Here is an 11,499-nt window from a genome sequence, read left to right on the forward strand (position 1 = left end):
CACTTTTGTTTATTACCTAGTTCAGTGGTTCCCAAACATTTTATAGTCCCGTACCCCTTCAAACATTCAACCTCCAACTGCTGTACCCCCTCTAGCACCAGGGTCAGCTGTACCCCCTCTAGCACCAGGGTCAGCTGTACCCCCTCGAGCACCAGGGTCAGCGCACTCTCAAATGTTGTTTTTTGCCATCATTGTAAGCCTGGCCCACACAAACACTATACAACACATTTATTAAACATAAGAATGAGTGTGAGTTTTTGTCACAACCCGACTCGTGGGAAGTGACAATGAGCTCTTATAGGACCAGGGCACAAATAATAATATCATAATAATCAATAATTTTGCTCTTTATTTAACCATTTTACATATAAAACGTTATTTGTTCATCGAACATGATGAATAACTCACCACAGGTTAATGAGAAGGGTGTGCTTGAAAGGATGCACATAACTCTGCAACGTTGGGTTGTATTGGAGAGAGCCTCAGTCTGAAATCATTTTCAACACACACTCTGTATCAGGAATCAAGGTAAGACCCAGATGCAGACCGTGTCGAAGTAACAATGTTTATTACAGCAATCAGGGGCAAAGGTACAGGACGGCAGGCAGGCTCAGGCTTAGGGTCAGGCAGAGTGGTCAGGTGGGTGGGTACAGGGTCAGGACAGGCAAGGGTCAAAATCCAGGAGGATGAGAAAAGTAGGAGCTGACACAAAAACACTGGTTGACTTGAACAAACAAGACAAACTGGCAACAGACAAACAGAGAACACAGGTATAAATACACAGGGGATCATGGGGAAGATGAGCGACACCTGGAGGGGGTGGAGACAATCACAAAGACAGGTGAAACAGATCAGGGTGTGACAGTCTGTGTCTGTATTTAGTTTTCATGCTAGTGAGGGCCAAGAATCCGCTCTCACATCGGTACGTGGTTGTAAAGGGCATCAGTGTCTTAACAGCACGATTTGCCAAGGCAGGATATTCTGAGCGCAGCCCTATCCAGAAATCTGGCAGTGGCTTCTGATTAAATTCAGTGTTCACAGAACCGCTTGTTGCATTTTTGACGAGGCTCTCTTGTTCAGATATCAGTAAGTGGACTGGAGGCAGGGCATGAAAGGGATAATAATTGTGTAATCCGTTTCGGGAAAGTACCTGTGTAATTGTACACCCAACTCACTCAGGAGCTTCGCTATGTCACATTTGACATTGTCTGTAATCTTGAGTTCATTTGCTCAAAAAAATTAATGCAAGCGGTCAGACAAGTGAAAAAAATGGTCAGTAAAGAAAACTTTAACCTGTTTCAAAACATCTCCTGCCGTGTCACTGATGCGACGTGAAACGGTGTTGTTTGATTGTCTGTATAGTTTTTTTGGCCTTTTCCCCCAGCATTGTCCCAGCCACATCCACGGCAGCAGGAAGAATTAATGAAGTCCTCCACAATAGTGTGGGGCTTGCCTGTCCGAGCCACTCGGTAGCTCACCATATAAGACTCTTCTGGCCCCTTCTAATTAATGGTATCTGTGGCTTTTATACACGTCTTACTACTCGAAAGTTGTCTTTATTCTCGCTCAAAAAACTCCTGTGGTTTATTTTTCAAATGGTCATGTTTCGTTTCTAAATGTCTGCGCAAGAGTGAAGGTTTCCTGTGAGAGTAACGGTTAATGTGATTGGATGAGTAACGGTTAATGTGATTGGATGAGTAACGGTTAATGTGATTGGATGAGTAACGGTTAATGTGATTGGATGAGTAACGGTTATGTGATGTGTAACGGTTAATGTGATGAGTAACGGTTAACGTGATTGGATGAGTAACGGTTAATGTGATTGGATGAGTAACGGTTAATGTGATTGGATGAGTAATGGTTAATGTGATTGGATGAGTAACGGTTAACGTGATTGGATGAGTAACGGTTAATGTGATTGGATGAGTAACGGTTAATGTGATTGGATGAGTAACGGTTAACGTGATTGGATGAGTAACGGTTAATGTGATTGGATGAGTAACGGTTAATGTGATTGGATGAGTAACGGTTAATGTGATTGGATGAGTAACGGTTAATGTGATTGGATGAGTAACGGTTAACGTGATTGAAAATGTGAAGAATAAAATTTTTTAAATATATATAAATATATATAATATATATACACTTTTTTATTATAAATAAATTAATTGTGAATCACGTTTTTATTTAGTCCCAGTTTGGGACTACCTGAACTACTTTACTACAATGTAAATAGATGTTTCTCATGCCAATAAAGCCCTTAAATGGAATTGAATTGAAATGAGAGAGTCTCCACAAATTCCTCCTGAAATTCTCAATGGAGACATTCAGGGGCCTGTGGTCCAATCAGCAGCCGGGAATGGAGGCCCCTCCGCCCAACTACTTCTGGGACTGCTGAGACTGTTTATTTAGGTAGTAGAGTGAGAGAGAGAAAGAGCTTTGCATAGTAGCAGTGGCCCTCTGAACTACCTTGAAGACGTAAATAACAACAGTGTCCTAGTGTTGATGTTGGCGTGTTTTAGTTAGGTACTACCTTCAAAGGGACAGAAGTTTGAGGGAGGCTGAGACTATTTGTTTAGCTGGAGCAGTCAAGAAAGAGGGGCATGGCAGGTTGGCAGTGGCCCTCTGAAGTACAGAGGCGATATCTTTTAAAAGTTAACAACAGGGTCATTTCTAATACTACTCTTTTCATTAGATTTAGTTGGTTTAGCTGGAGAAGTGGAATAGAGGGCGAGGAGCATGGCCCTCAGAACTACCGTGCTGCAAACCTTGAAGATAGAAATATAGTATACTCTATTACAGGTTTTCCTAAAACTCTTGTGTTTTGACCCAAAGCTTCTCTAAGGTTCAAATACATGGATTGGATGTTTCTAGGAGTAAAATATTGCACCATTTAGGAAACAGGAAGCTAACAACAATTATGTATTTACCATAGTGTTGGGCAAGCTACTCTGAAAAGATTGTTCACCAAGCTACCAATTACGTACACTAGCAGTAGTTAAGCTACACTAAAGCTACCCCTTAAGAAAAGTATAGTTTACTAAAGTTACTTTAAAAAAACGACTTTGTGAAAAATGATCATATCATACATCTGAAATGTCATAGACTACAAATTAAGCAGGTCTGATTCTGAAAAAGAAAGGAAATTATTGCCTACTTCACCCATATTTTTGCAAAAGAAGTAGTTAGCTACACCGCTACATGGTAAAACAGTAGTGTGTACTTCCAGTAGTTAGCTACATGGTTAAACAGTAGTGTGTAGTTCCAGTAGTTAGCTACATGGTTAAACAGTAGTGTGTAGTTCCAGTAGTTAGCTACATGGTTAAACAGTAGTGTGTAGTTCCAGTAGTTAGCTACACCGCTACATGGTGAAACAGTAGTGTGTAGTTCCAGTAGTTAGCTACATGGTTAAACAGTAGTGTGTAGTTCCAGTAGTTAGCTACACCGCTACATGGTAAAACAGTAGTGTGTAGTTCCAGTAGTTAGCTACACCGCTACATGGTAAAACAGTAGTGTGTAGTTCCAGTAGTTAGCTACACCGCTACATGGTAAAACAGTAGTGTGTAGTTCCAGTAGTTAGCTACACCGCTACATGGTAAAACAGTAGTGTGTAGTTCCAGTAGATAGCTACATGGTTAAACAGTAGTGTGTAGTTCCAGTAGTTAGCTACATGGTTAAACAGTAGTGTGTAGTTCCAGTAGTTAGCTACATGGTAAAACAGTATTGTGTAGTTCCAGTAGTTAGCTACACCGCTACATGGTAAAACAGTAGTGTGTAGTTCCAGTAGTTAGCTACACCGCTACATGGTAAAACAGTAGTGTGTAGTTCCAGTAGTTAGCTACACCGCTACATGGTAAAACAGTAGTGTTTAGTTCCAGTAGTTAGCTTCACCGCTACATGGTAAAACAGTAGTGTGTAGTTCCAGTAGTTAGCTACACCGCTACATGGTAAAACAGTAGTGTGTAGTTCCAGTAGTTAGCTACACCGCTACCTGGTAAAACAGTAGTGTATAGTTCCAGTAGTTAGCTACACCGCTACATGGTAAAACAGTAGTGTGTAGTTCCAGTAGTTAGCTACATGGTAAAACAGTAGTGTGTAGTTCCAGTAGTTAGCTACACCGCTACATGGTAAAACAGTAGTGTGTAGTTCCAGTAGTTAGCTACATGGTAAAACAGTAGTGTGTAGTTCCAGTAGTTAGCTACACCGCTACATGGTAAAACAGTAGTGTGTAGTTCCAGTAGTTAGCTACATGGTAAAACAGTAGTGTGTAGTTCCAGTAGTTAGCTACACCGCTACATGGTAAAACAGTAGTGTGTAGTTCCAGTAGTTAGCTACATGGTAAAACAGTAGTGTGTAGTTCCAGTAGTTAGCTACACCGCTACATGGTAAAACAGTAGTGTGTAGTTCCAGTAGTTAGCTACATGGTAAAACAGTAGTGTGTAGTTCCAGTAGTTAGCTACACCGCTACATGGTAAAACAGTAGTGTGTAGTTCCAGTAGTCAGCTACACCGCTACATGGTAAAACAGTAGTGTGTAGTTCCAGTAGTCAGCTACATGGTTAAACAGTAGTGTGTAGTTCCAGTAGTTAGCTACACCAGTAGTTAGCTACATGGTTAAACAGTAGTGTGCTACATGGTAAAACAGTAGTGTGTAGTTCCAGTAGTCAGCTACACCGCTACATGGTAAAACAGTAGTGTGTAGTTCCAGTAGTCAGCTACATGGTTAAACAGTAGTGTGTAGTTCCAGTAGTTAGCTACACCGCTACATGGTAAAACAGTAGTGTGTAGTTCCAGTAGTTAGCTACACCGCTACATGGTAAAACAGTAGTGTTTAGTTCCAGTAGTCAGCTACATGGTAAAACAGTAGTGTTTAGTTCCAGTAGTTAGCTACACCGCTACATGGTAAAACAGTAGTGTGTAGTTCCAGTAGTTAGCTACATGGTAAAACAGTAGTGTGTTGTTTCAGTAGTTAGCTACACCGCTACATGGTAAAACAGTAGTGTGTAGTTCCAGTAGTTAGCTACACCACTACATGGTAAAACAGTACTGTGTAGTTCCAGTAGTTAGCTACACCGCTACATGGTAAAACAGTAGTGTGTAGTTCCAGTAGTCAGCTACATGGTAAAACAGCAGTGTGTAGTTCCAGTAGTTAGCTACACCGCTACATGGTAAAACAGTAGTGTGTAGTTCCTGTAGTTAGCTACACCGCTACATGGTAAAACAGTAGTGTGTAGTTCCAGTAGTCAGCTACATGGTAAAACAGTAGTGTGTAGTTCCAGTAGTTAGCTACACCGCTACATGGTAAAACAGCAGTGTGTAGTTCCAGTAGTTAGCTACACCGCTACATGGTAAAACAGCAGTGTGTAGTTCCAGTAGTTAGCTACACCGCTACATGGTAAAACAGTAGTGTGTAGTTCCAGTAGTCAGCTACACCGCTACATGGTAAAACAGTAGTGTGTAGTTCCAGTAGTTAGCTACACCGCTACATGGTAAAACAGTAGTGTTTAGTTCCAGTAGTCAGCTACATGGTAAAACAGTAGTGTTTAGTTCCAGTAGTTAGCTACACCGCTACATGGTAAAACAGTAGTGTGTAGTTCCAGTAGTTAGCTACATGGTAAAACAGTAGTGTGTTGTTTCAGTAGTTAGCTACACCGCTACATGGTAAAACAGTAGTGTGTAGTTCCAGTAGTTAGCTACACCACTACATGGTAAAACAGTAGTGTGTAGTTCCAGTAGTTAGCTACACCGCTACATGGTAAAACAGTAGTGTGTAGTTCCAGTAGTTAGCTACACCGCTACATGGTAAAACAGTAGTGTGTAGTTCCAGTAGTTAGCTACATGGTAAAACAGTAGTGTGTAGTTCCAGTAGTCAGCTACATGGTAAAACAGCAGTGTGTAGTTCCAGTACTTAGCTACACCGCTACATGGTAAAACAGTAGTGTGTAGTTCCAGTAGTTAGCTACACCGCTACCTGGTAAAACAGTAGTGTGTAGTTCCAGTAGTTAGCTACATGGTTAAACAGTAGTGTGTAGTTCCAGTAGTTAGCTACATGGTAAAACAGTAGTGTGTAGTTCCAGTAGTTAGCTACACCGCTACATGGTAAAACAGTACTGTATAGTTCCAGTAGTTAGCTACACCGCTACATGGTAAAACAGCAGTGTGTAGTTCCAGTAGTTAGCTACATGGTAAAACAGCAGTGTGTAGTTCCAGTAGTAAGCTACACCGCTACATGGTAAAACAGTAGTGTGTAGTTCCAGTAGTTAGCTACATCGCTACATGGCAACACTACACTACCAAGATCTGAATGTAGTTCAACTACCACCAAGCTACTGCAAAATGTAGTTAAATTACTAGATCAACTACATGTATATAACTACTCCCCAACACATGTTTAACATGCATTTTTATGAATGGTACTGTATGGAAGGCCTAATGAACCGTCTGACCCCCCCATGTGGGGGCCTATGTTCATGGAAGCACACACAGTTGATGTCGGGGAGTTTACATATACTTTAGTCAAATACATTTAAACTCAGTTTCTTCACAGCTGCTGACATTTAATCAAATATGTAAATGAAAGAGTAGTATATTTGAATGTATCCTGTATGGTGTAATTAAACAGTAGAGTATTGGAACGTTGTAACGTCTCTCGTCGGAAAGCATGGACCAAAACGCAGCGTGGAAAGTGTTCACGATTCTTTATTACTCGAACAAAATAACAAAGTGAAAAAAAAAACGAAACAGTTCTGTCAGGTGCAGAAAACACTAAACAGAAAATAACTACCCACCAAACACAGGTGGAGAAAAAGGCTGCCTAAGTATGATTCCCAATCAGACACAACGATAGACAACTGCCTCTGATTGGGGAACCACACTCAGCCAAAAAACAAAGAAATAGAAAACATAGAAATAAAGAACCTAGAATGCCCACCCTAGTCACACCCTGGCCTAACCAAAATAGAGAATAAAAGCCTCTCTATGGCCAGGTGGCGTAACAAACGTATCCTGTGTGGTATAGTTAAAGAGTATTGGAATGTACTGTATCTTATATGGTGCTTCATTAGCTCTACTGTACCTCAGGTCTAGATGTCTGTGTGCTGTGTGAGTGCGCTGAACCTTGCTTAAGGAATGACTTGCTCAGCCATGATTATGGCATGGCCTAGGTAACAACATGTCAATGGTTCTATTGTTCCCCATGAACACAGAGTGGAAAAGTGGTACGCTATGACCATGTCCCAAATTGCACCCTATTCCCTATATAGTGCACTACTTTTGACCAGAGCCCTATAGGCCCCAGTCAAAAGTAGTGCACTATATAGGGAATAGGATACGATTTGGGATGCAAGTATACGAGCTCTTTATCCCAGCTTAGCACTGCCTTCATCACTGGCTTGGTCAATGGAAAAAAATGTGTGTTACAGTTTATTAAAACCTCTTAAGTCTACCCCTTCCTTTTTCGAACATTCTGTTAAAAATCGCGCAACTTTTCAGCGTCCTGCTACTCATGCCAGGAATATAGTATATGCATATGATTAGTATGTGTGGATAGAAAACATTCTGAAGTTTCTAAAACTGGTTAAATCACGGCTGTGACTATAACAGATCGTGTGTTTCATTGAAAAACGCAAGAAAAACTGCTCTCTGAAAGCTAAAAATAATTTCCATAAGTCACTTTCATGGGTTGTTAAAAGAGCACAAAATTAATTATGGATCTGCATGCAATTCATACAGATTCCACACGATGTCGCCATTGTCGTCATTTTCAATTGACTTTTTTGTTGGAAAATCCAACTAACAGGATTCCGTTTCTTCCGGTCTCCACCAGGATGGTTTGAATGTGCACATTGGCAGCCATTGATTTGCAGACGAGGAGCTATTGAATATACATCGCCCTGTAATCATTTTGACAGATTATAAACGTTTACTAACACCTAAAGTTGGATTACAAAAGTATTTCGAAGTGTTTTGTGAAAGTTTATCGTCGACCTTTTTAATTTTAAAAAATGACGCAGCGTTTAAAAACGATGTTTTTTTCTGAATGACACAGCTTCCATAGAAAGCTATTTTGGGTATATATGGACCGATTTAAACGAAAAAAAGACCCAATAGTGATGTTTATGGGGCATATAGGAGTGCCAAGAAAGAAGCTCGTCAAAGGTAATGAATGTTTTATATTTTATTTCTGCGTTTTGTGTAGCGCCGGATAAGCAAAGTCTTTGTTTACGTCGCATTCAGGCATTTTGAGGTGTTGCATGCTATCAGATAATAGCTTCTCATGCTTTCGCCGAAAAGCATTTTAAAAATCTGACTTGTTGGCTAGGTTCACAACGAGTGTAGCTTTAATTCAATACCCTGTATGTGAATTTTGATTAAGGTTTGAGTTTTAACGAGTACATTTAGCATTTAGCGTAGCGCATTTGCATTTCCAGGTGCCTAGTTGAGACATCTGCGTCTCAAGTAGGATCAAGAAGTTAATGACCCTTGTGAGAAGGCTTTGACCAATGAGAAGGCTCTGACCAGTGAAAAGGCTTTGACCAATGAGAAGGCTCTGACCAGTGAAAAGGCTTTGACCAATGAGAAGGCTCTGACCAGTGAAATGGCTTTGACCAATGAGAAGGCTCTGACCAGTGAAAAGGCTTTGACCAATGAGAAGGCTCTGACCAGTGAGAAGTGTTTGACTAATAAGAAGGCTCTGACCAGTGAGAAGGGTTTGACCAGTGAGAAGACTTTGACCAGTGAGAAGACTATGACCAATGAGAAGACTATGACCAATGAGAAGAAGTTGACCATTGAGAAGACTTTGACCAAAATGGAACATGATCAAGTTTATTTGGGAGACATTTGCATTACGTCATTGTATACATTCATCTCTTTAAATTATGAAACAATAAAATATCTTGTTAAAATCTTAAAATAAGCTATGTACTAGACATTTATTTTAATTCAAAATACGATTCTTCATCATATGGACATTCTATATGTACACCTGACAACATTATAATACATGTAGAAAACTGCATCCTAAGAAATGGAGAGAGAAATCTTCCTCTGATTTAAAACTCACTTGCTTCATCTATTATTGGCAGGACAACGACAAGCAGGGAAAAGCAGTGAGTACGTGAACTTTAACACACCATCAGTCACAGTCGCACCGTCAGTCACACATCGTCAGTCACAGTCACACCGTCAGTCACACACCGTCAGTCACAGTCACACCGTCAGTCACACACCGTCAGTCACAGTCACACCGTCAGTCACAGTCACACACCGTCAGTCACAGTCACACCGTCAGTCACACACCGTCAGTCACAGTCACACCGTCAGTCACACACCGTCAGTCACAGTCACACCGTCAGTCACACCGTCAGTCACAGTCGCACCGCCAGTCACACCGTCAGTCACAGTCACACCGTCAGTCACAGTCACACACCGTCAGTCACAGTCACACCGTCAGTCACACACCGTCAGTCACAGTCACACCGTCAGTCACACACCGTCAGTCACAGTCACACCGTCAGTCACAGTCACACACCGTCAGTCACAGTCACACCGTCAGTCACAGTCACACACCGTCAGTCACACCGTCAGTCACAGTCACACCGTCAGTCACACCGTCAGTCACACACCGTCAGTCACAGTCACACCGTCAGTCACAGTCACACACCGTCAGTCACACCGTCAGTCACAGTCACACCGTCAGTCAGACCGTCAGTCACAGTCACACCGTCAGTCACAGTCACACACCGTCAGTCACAGTCACACCGTCAGTCACAGTCACACACCGTCAGTCACAGTCACACCGTCAGTCACAGTCACACACCATCAGTCACAGTCACACCATCAGTCACAGTCACACACCGTCAGTCACACCGTCAGTCACAGTCACACCGTCAGTCACAGTCACACACCGTCAGTCACACCGTCAGTCACAGTCACACCGTCAGTCACACCGTCAGTCACACCGTCAGTCACAGTCACACCGTCAGTCACACCGTCAGTCACACACCGTCAGTCACAGTCACACCGTCAGTCACATGTTAGTTCACAGTCACACCGTCAGTCACAGTCACACACCGTCAGTCACACCGTCAGTCACAGTCACACCGTCAGTCACAGTCACACACCGTCAGTCACACCGTCAGTCACAGTCACACCGTCAGTCACACCGCCAGTCACACCGTCCGTCACAGTCACACCGTCAGTCACACCGTCAGTCACACCGTCAGTCACAGTCACACCGTCAGTCACATGTTAGTTCACAGGTGAGAAGAAGAAACAGAAAGCTCAACTCCAACTGGTTTAATGGACTCCAACTGGTTTAATGGACTCCAACTGGTTTAATGGACTCCAACTGGTTTAATGGACTCCAACTCCAACTGGTTTAATGGACTCCAACTGGTTTAATGGACTCCAACTGGTTTAATGGACTCCAACTGGTTTAATGGACTCCAACTCCAACTGGTTTAATGAACTCCAACTGGTTTAATGGACTCCAACTGGTTTAATGGACTCCAACTCCAACTGGTTTAATGGACTCCAACTCCAACTGGTTTAATGGACTCCAACTCCAACTGGTTTAATGGACTCCAACTCCAACTGGTTTAATGGACTCCAACTGGTTTAATGGACTCCAACTGGTTTAATGGACTCCAACTGGTTTAATGGACTCCAACTCCAACTGGTTGAATGGACTCCAACTGGTTTAATGGACTCCAACTGGTTTAATGGACTCCAACTCCAACTGGTTTAATGGACTCCAACTGGTTTAATGGACTCCAACTCCAACTGGTTTAATGGACTCCAACTGGTTTAATGGACTCCAACTGGTTTAATGGACTCCAACTCCAACTGGTTTAATGGACTCCAACTCCAACTGGTTTAATGGACTCCAACTGGTTTAATGGACTCCAACTCCAACTGGTTTAATGGACTCCAACTGGTTTAATGGACTCCAACTCCAACTGGTTTAATGGACTCCAACTGGTTTAATGGACTCCAACTGGTTTAATGGACTCCAACTCCAACTGGTTTAATGGACTCCAACTGGTTTAATGGACTCCAACTCCAACTGGTTTAATGGACTCCAACTGGTTTAATGGACTCCAACTCCAACTGGTTTAATGGACTCCAACTCCAACTGGTTTAATGGACTCCAACTCCAACTGGTTTAATGGACTCCAACTCCAACTGGTTTAATGGACTCCAACTCCAACTGGTTTAATGGACTCCAACTCCAACTGGTTTAATGGACTCCAACATACTCTATATAATCGTAGTAGGGCAATTTTCCTGAAGAAAACATTGTTATGTTTGCTTCAGCTGTCCACTATTAATTTTTATGGTAGTTAAATAAGTTAATAAACAGCAGGGCGGCAGGGTAACCTAGTGGTTATAGCGTTGTAGCGGAAGGTTGCAAGTTCAAACCCCCGAGCTGACAAGGTACACATTTGTCGTTCTACCCCTGAACAGGCAGTTAACCCACTGTTCCTAGGCCGTCATT

The sequence above is a fragment of the Oncorhynchus clarkii genome, chromosome 31 (assembly GCF_045791955.1).
Source record: "Oncorhynchus clarkii lewisi isolate Uvic-CL-2024 chromosome 31, UVic_Ocla_1.0, whole genome shotgun sequence".
Classification (NCBI taxonomy): Eukaryota; Metazoa; Chordata; class Actinopteri; order Salmoniformes; family Salmonidae; genus Oncorhynchus; species Oncorhynchus clarkii.